General features: G+C 35.4%; 1 long non-coding RNA gene across 3 annotated transcripts; it reads left to right on the top strand.

Annotated features, from left to right (window-relative positions):
• Positions 1-4838: 4838 nt before the first annotated feature.
• On the top strand, positions 4839-7886 carry LOC103442525 (uncharacterized). 3 transcript variants are annotated; one of them, XR_011571359.1, is made up of 4 exons: positions 4839-5308; positions 5411-5603; positions 6908-7086; positions 7586-7886. It is a non-coding gene; the product is annotated as an uncharacterized lncRNA (long non-coding RNA). The 3 variants fall into 3 exon arrangements; XR_011571361.1 differs by having other exon boundaries at positions 4847-5308; positions 7577-7886; XR_011571360.1 differs by having other exon boundaries at positions 4847-5308; positions 6905-7086.
• The last annotated feature ends 205 nt before the right edge of the window (positions 7887-8091 follow it).

The following is an 8091-nucleotide window of genomic DNA, read 5'->3' as shown; positions in this document are numbered from 1 at the left end:
AACATCTCTTACTATTTAATTTTGTAAACATGATTACAATTTGTTACCTAAAACTTGACAAATTATTTATCTTTCAGTATTCGAAAAGTAACTGGAGTAAAAGTATTGCCATGAGAAAATTGTCAAAGTTAAAGGTATTTTGGTTAAATTGCTTACAATCTTTATATTTGGGATTGTGCATTATAGTTAGACTTCTTATTTTATCATCATTGCTTGCAGATTAACCATGAAAATCTAAAGCATCAAGTGCAAGCAAATGGGTGGCAAGCATGGCTTTGATTTTACATGTAGACGTTATGTTTATATATGTACATGTTGTCTATATTTTGCTTTGCTAGCTTATAACTTTGACTGAAAACTTATGAATCTAAAAATTTTGATTTAAGGACATTAAATGTTATTAGCATGTATCTAGAAATGAAATTACATGTCATATTTTCAGATTTTTTTAATAGTTTATGTTTTCCCATTTTATCTTCGTTGTTGTTTTAAAGGAAAAATAGTAAAAATTGTATGGGAGATTACTCACACATGTGCAAATTGGATGGAATATATGTTGCTTAATTTATAAAATAATCACTTAAGAAATATCAGAATATCTAAAATAACACATCTTTGGGGCGCGTAGCGCCCGTGATGCAAAAAAAGCCTCTCGCACGCACGTAGTGCGTGCAGAGAGGCTAGTATATATATAAGACCAATTATTGATTTGGTGATGGGCCACGTTATGTGATTTTATTCTGAAAATGCTTAATATTTAAATGTGTAATGTACAAATTAATTAATTTAGCGTTTAAAAGTCAAGCGGTTGTCAACCGAATTTTTTCTATTTTCCACCGGAATGTGATATGCACCCGAGTTTTAGATTATTGAACTCTTTAAATTGTTTAATCCAATAAAAAAAATATGGCCCTTCATAGTAGTGTTTTCTTGTAAACCATGAGTTAGGAGTAGCAAAAACTCCCTTGTTATTATCAGCACCCTGAATCTTCTTTTCCTGTAAGATATTTTTGGTTACAAACTTTTTTCAGTATACTCACAATATTCCTATTTTACTCTTTTACTATATATAGATATTGCGTGGGATTTAATTCAACGTTATCCAAAGTTAGCCATGGCTAAAGATATCGAAGGAAGGACTCCCTTAGCAATGTTGGGTAGTTTGCCTTCTGCCTACTTAAATAGAAGCTGGCTCATATTTTGGGAAAAATGGATTTATAACGGTTAGTCTTATTTTTATTTTATGTTTTATTCTCTCTCCATGTTAACCCTTGTCTAATTTGCATCATATCTCATATTCTACATGATTGCTTCCAACGGCCTAACTATATTGTAAGCCAAATTAATAAAATCAATAGTTACTAAATAAATTTAGCCCATAAAAAGAGAGAAAAAAACAGAAGTTAAACTTAAAAACTATTAAAATACTATAAAGAGGGAAAGGTAGTTAGCTTTCTTTTTTATTTATACTACTAAACTTAAAATAATATTAAACAATCGGTTAGCTTGGATTTAATAGGGGTACAATTGGAATAAAAACCGACAGGTTTAATGGACAATACTTGGATGCTGATCAGTCAGGACACACAATATTACCGACCACGTGGATCAATCGAATGTAAACATCTGTCATTTGAAACCTATCCCAACAATTGCTATCGTAACACCCAAACACCCATCCGTCACCCTATGTCCCTAACCAAACAGCATCATCTTCTTCCCCTCCCTCCTTCCATGGCAGATCTCAGCAACCAATTCACTTCTGCCCGTCAACCCCAACTCCATTCCCTCGTCCAACCCATCTTGCGTCCTCCACAACAAGTCCGCGACCACGGCTACCTCGTCGACTCCGCCATCGTCTGAAAGATCCAAGCTGTGGGCCTTAGCCATCGCAGGAGACCGTCCTTAGCAATCGCCGTCGTCCACGACGGTGGACGACTAGTTGCAGTTGCTGCAGAAGAGAGGGATTGGAGGTGGGTCGCTGGAGAAAAGAAGGATGGGTGGTGGGGGTGGCCTGTTAGGGTCGCCGGAGAAGAGAAGCCATGCCGGCCATGGCATGGCATGTAAGATTCCCAGATGCTGGAAGAGAAAGACGAGAGGTGGTCTGTTGGTTAAGGGTTTCGGTTACTTGGTTATAAAACTTAAACATTTAACACATGTCTTGTTTTTACTGGGCCATGTAAGTTAGTGAGTAAAATGGGTACTGACTAGTCAGTACCCAAGTATTATCAGGTTCTAAAGGGATATAACGAGTGAGAAAGGTATAAAGAAAAAGTCAAGAGAAAAATATAGCTAGCATTCATTAAAAAAACAAAAAGCACGTTAATATGGTCCATGTGTTGATTATATTTCCTTTAAATTTTATGCTAGGGTAGCACCACATGGATTAACTAACAAAATTATTTTCTTAAGATATAAAACTAAAACTGATCAAACTAAAAGCTACAACTTAAGAGAAAAATGTTAAACGTCGTCTTCATCTAGGTACGAAGAGCAAATCTCGGCCATTGACAACCCAACAAAGATGGTGGAAATACCAGTGTTGTACGTAGTGGTCACTCCAGTGAGCACCCATGTTATCGAAACAAAAGAGCAAAACTTGAATGGAATATAGATGTTTCATTTGGATTAGTGATTGGGAGTGATGTTTTGTGTTGATTGTTGATTGTGTTGGTTGGCTTATCATGATGTTTTCAGAATTTGGCTAATGTGGAGATTGTTGGATAGTGGCCAAAATTAGTGGCCAACTTGCAAATACCTTTTGATTAAATAAAAGAAAAGAAAAGGTGGACAACATCATTGTGTCCCTTCCTTGTTTTGGGAAAAAGAAAAAGGCACATTGTCTAAAGTTAGTTGTTTTGGCCATTAACACCCGTGGGTTTTGGTTCTTAACAAAGAGTTGTTGCCTTTGGAGCAATTTGAGAGAGCAGAGAGGTGTGCACCAGAAAAACAGAGAATAAGAAATAGGGGTGATGAAGCCCCTCTTTGAAGAGAAGAAGAAAGTGCTCATCTCTTTGGTTAGTAATCGTCCACCAAAGTAGTTGTTGTTGTAATAGCTTTGAGCTTTGTATAGAGAATAAATTAATCACTATATTTCTTTCTCTATTTGTTTCTTTGGTGTGTGAGAGTTATTGGTTGTATTGGGGTTTTTTGGGGTTGTGAGCTTGCCAACACTTTGTAAACTCCCATTTGGTTGATATTGGATTATTGGGTGAGCTCCTACTACTCCGAAAACGTACTCCAGTTACACTGACTATTGAGGAATCTCGTTAAAATTTTGGTGTCCTTTATATTTTGTTCTTGCATTCCATTTGATATATTTTTTGTGGATTAGCTTGAGTTGGTTCCATAAGGCTTGGTGCTATGCTAGCACAACAATCTGAACATCTCATCGATAACTCTGGCAATAATATGCTGCATACAGTAGCAAGTATTTCCTCATTCTCATTGTTAAATATTAATAACATCCGTGGTGCAGCTTTGCAAATGCAAAGAGAAGTACAATCGTTCAAGGTATGCCCCTTATGTTTTGTGTACATATATAAATCACTATTAGCATACTAGAGTTTAGGGTTGATAAATTTTTTTTTGAGCATTTAGATCTAGGTCCAAAAAATTAACATGATTATTAGGTTAAGTTCATTATTATCTTTTATCCACTTTTTTTTTATACTCGATTTGCATTTTTTTTTTAATATTAGAGATAAATTAAAATCTTTCTAAATTCAGGCATATTCTCATTCCAATAAATCTACTTAATTTATTTAAAAAAAAAAACTAATAGCCTTTGTTTATACCATATTTAGGGCCTCGTATTTAGATATCGTACAAATATTCGAGGGACTTAAATGTAATTATGTGATAAAGGAATGGACAAATATGTAATAAGTGAGGAGTCCTTATTCTATAAAAGGACCCCTCACCCTCACAATTAGGAGAGGTTAATTCCTAAGGCTCCTCACCCTCTCGAAGCTCTCACTCTCAGAGCTCTCTCTCCCTCAAATAAATACATATAAGTGCTCTCTCTCCCTCAAATAAATACATATCAGTGTGGACGTAGCCCAAACCTTGGGGTGAACCACGATACCTCTTGTGTTATTTACATTTCTTGCAGATTCACGGTCGGATTTACGTTGTTCTAAGACCTCTGGTTTTGTGCATCAACAGCCTTAATTAGGTAATAGAATAAAAGTAAAACGACAACGTTTAGATGGATGGAAGTAAAATGACACCGTTTTAAGAATTATTTCATTCGGTTCGGTTTCTGAACCACTAAAACTAAAACCGAATCAATAGATTTTGATTTAGTTTGTTTTTTTCTAATTTGCTTTGGTTTTTTTAGTTAACGTTCAGTATTCAGTTCGATTTTTTTTTATTTTCAATTTTCGAACCGACCTCTACTATGTTCAAATCAAAAAGGAGAAAAAGTTGAATATAAAAAGAAAAATATTGGTTTTAATTAACTACTATTACTTAACATTCTATGTAGTTCAAGAAATTACGGATTTTTGGTTCTGCGATGTCTGAAAGGGCAATGTTCTAAGGATGAGTAGTAAACCTATCATAAAACTTTAGCTGGATGAAATGCACTAGGTGAAAAGAGTAACAAAGTGCAAGGATCATGAAGATGAAAACAAAGATTGTAAGACACCACATGAAGTATTAATGAACAACCATAAGAAATTGGCGAAGGAGGCAGAAAAGTTAATGAAAGAAATAACAACTTCTTGTACGGTTGTAGGTGCTCTCATTGTTACCATCATGTTTGTTGCAGCTTTCACAGTACCTGGTGGAAATAATGGAGATACAAGTCTTCCTACATTCTTAACTAAAAAGGTATTCACAACTGTTGTAGTTTCAGATGCAATCTCACTCTTTCCTTCCACAACTTCGGTTATTATGTTTCTGGGAGTTCTCACTTCACGTTATACTTCTAAAGATGATTTCCACAAATCTTTGCCCACAAAAATGTTAATAGGCCTTTTCGCCCTCTTTTTATCTATCGCCGCCATGATGATTGTCTTTTCTTGTACTCTTTAATGGGCAAGCATCGATTGTTGTTCCAAGCATTTTGCTTGCTTGTGTTCCAGTTACCTCCTTCATCTGGATGCAATTTCCGTTACTTGTTGACATAGTCTTTTATACGTTACTTGGACCAAGAATGTCGTGGAGAATAGAAATGTCTGAAATTTGAACTCCTATGTAATCTTTTGATTTATTTCTGGATTTGCTAGGTTTTAACTTTTAACAATCTTCCCCGTCGCTCATCTCTCCCTCTCTCTTACGCGAATCAAGTCTCAAAATCAAGGTAAGGATTTCTGATGTAAATGTTGGTCTGGTTACTGAATTTAGCTGATGTAAATGTTGGTCTGGTTACTGAATTTAGTTGGTCTGATGCAAAATCTTCAAGGCTTGACGGTTCCGGCTTGACGTTCTTTGCTGCTCCGTATGAATTAGCTTGAGGGTGAGCCTATCACTGTCCCTCACCTACTTGTAAACAGCAGCTTCTCAGCAACCTCACATTTTCAACGAAGACCCCAAAAAGCCGAGTCGCCGACGCTCGAAACTTTCATCGAAATTTCTCGATTTCTCCTCTGAATCAGGTACGGACCCCCTCTCTCTACCTCTCTCTTGTGATCTGTTTATAGTATAATTAGGGTACAGGGTTTTCAAATTTCCCTTTTTTCAATTCCTGTTTCGCTTAGATTGACTTTAGGGTTAGGGTTTTTGGTTTCATATTTCTCAAAGATCGGTGTAGATTTCTGAAGATCTAACGGTTAGGTGAGTGATCTAGCCTAGAATGTTAAATTTTTTTATTTTTGTGTATGTATTTGTTGTTTGTATATGCTTGTATATCTGATATGTAAAATATTGTATATGTATGTGATTTGATTGGGTTAGCTTTAATTTTTGTTCAATTTTATTTTAGAAGCTTATAATTTTGCGGTATTGAAGTTAGTGACTTGAAAATTAAAAATTTTTGATAGAAATTTGGGGGTTTTGTTTTTAATTAGGTATGGGTAGGATTTTCAGTTTGGGTAATTGTTCACCGCCCGTTTGGTGCCGTATGAAATGGCAGAAAATAGGTAGGAAAGCATGTAACTAATTTTTATCTTCATTTCATACAGGTTTTGCATTGCCTTGTTGTATTTTGTTTCTATCGGTGGAACACAGAATTTCACCTAGGTTGAGCTTAACTGTTTTTCGTTTTTCTGTAAAGAGAAGCATAAGACATAGGATTTATTTGTTTGTGGTTTGGGGGAGGGGTTCATAGCTTGTTATTTTGTATATAAGCGTAACTCAGCTAAGTTTATTACGAAAGTTGCTTGACAAGTGCTAAATTACTGATCGGGCATATGTCAAGTTTTGTTTAAACTGCTGAAATGGCATGCTGTTAAATGGAAGAATGAACAGAGAGTACTAGTGTATTTGGATATGTTTTCGGTGATTACTACCTAGTTGGTTGTTAACATAATTTTGTTATTCTTCTGCCTGGAATCAGGTGGAAGGTTGTGTTATATGTTTGTTAAACTCATTGTGTCTCCTGCTGTCATCTCTGGGATGACTAGAGCACATGTAGTGAGCAGTCTTGCAATTTACCTTGAGGTTCTGTAGTTCCTTACAAATAAACGTCTCTCTGTCAAGACATATATTGTGATTTTTTTTCTTCTTCCATCTGTTTGTTGATATAATCTGTTAGGTAGAGCATGTTATGATGTTTCCAATTTGATAAATAGCGTTAAGTCATAATGAATTCAATTCAACCATTGTATGATTTGTATTTATTTAGAATTCATAGATGTAGGAGAAGATACATAGGAACTTAAAAAATCTAGAACAATGAAAAACTATGCATATATTGTGTAGCTGTGTAGCTTTTGTTCTAATAGGCAGCTACATTCAGCAGGGATGAAGCAAGCGTTTCACTTGCCAGTAGTGATTGTCACCATCTTTGTGACATAAGACATTTCTCTAAGAAGCATCTCGTCCTCTGTGAAAGTCAATTCCAGAGGAAGAACTGTTCTGCTTGTCAAAATCTCCAAGATGACAAAATTTTGCAATTTGAGGATGCAAATCAATTTTTAGGTGTGTACTCTCTTTGTGACCATGATGACACATGTTGTTTAATGTATTCTAGATTTCAGCTCGTTGTATGGTTTTGATTCTTGGATATTTGACTCATAATATGTTTCACTAATACAAATTAGAAGAATATGTTATGTAGTATTGTTTGAAAAAGGAATAATGGGTCATAGGCTCATAGCTAGCTGAAAGTATTGTCGAATATAATTTTAGGGAAGTGCTCAAATTGTGAGAGAGATTAATGTACATTGCTTTCTGTGGTCATGAAGTAAAGGACTTATGGAATAGACTTCATAGTTGTACATCTATGGCATCATTACACTATGAAATATGACTTTAAATTCGCTGCTCTAACTTTGATGGTCTTCCAGATTAGTGTTATTTTACGTTTTGGTCATCTTTTCGCTATCTCTCAGTCATGACTTAGGTACTACAAAATAGGTTTTTGTGCATCTGTTTATTTGTAATTGTCCAAATAGCAAAGTAACTCCAGAATGAGCAGATGAGGGTCCAGAACGAGCAGCTGAGGGCTGAGAACGAGTGGATGAAGGCCCAGGTTAGGACCCAGGGCGACCATGTGAGTATGATTCTATAGGCCTTAGCGATGTCCGGTCTTCAAATCCAGCTGCCATCACTTGATCTTGCTCCACCTTCAACCTCCCAGCCACTTCGTCCAGCTGATACCTAGTAGTTTGATGTATCAAACCTAGAAGACTACTTATTGTAGTTTTTTCTTTTTTTGTTCGGACATCTTGTATGTACATTTTCATATGGTTTATAATTAAATACTTTTTATTGGTTTATTATTTATTTTTTAGAATTGAATTACAATATTTATTAAAAATTAAATCAAAAATTTTTTTGTCCCAAAAAAAAAAATAGTTTGCGTGACAAAGAAGTTGCATATGTCACGCAAAGTGTCTTTGCGTGACGCACAATCCTACGTCGCGCAATTTTTGTCCCAAAAAAAAAAAAGTTTGCGTGACGAAGAAGTTACATGGGTCACGC

The sequence above is a fragment of the Malus domestica genome, chromosome 09 (genome assembly GCF_042453785.1).
Source record: "Malus domestica chromosome 09, GDT2T_hap1".
NCBI classification, from domain to species: Eukaryota; Viridiplantae; Streptophyta; class Magnoliopsida; order Rosales; family Rosaceae; genus Malus; species Malus domestica.
Note: the sequence above shows the minus strand (reverse complement) of the source record. Positions and strands in the feature narration are given on the sequence as shown.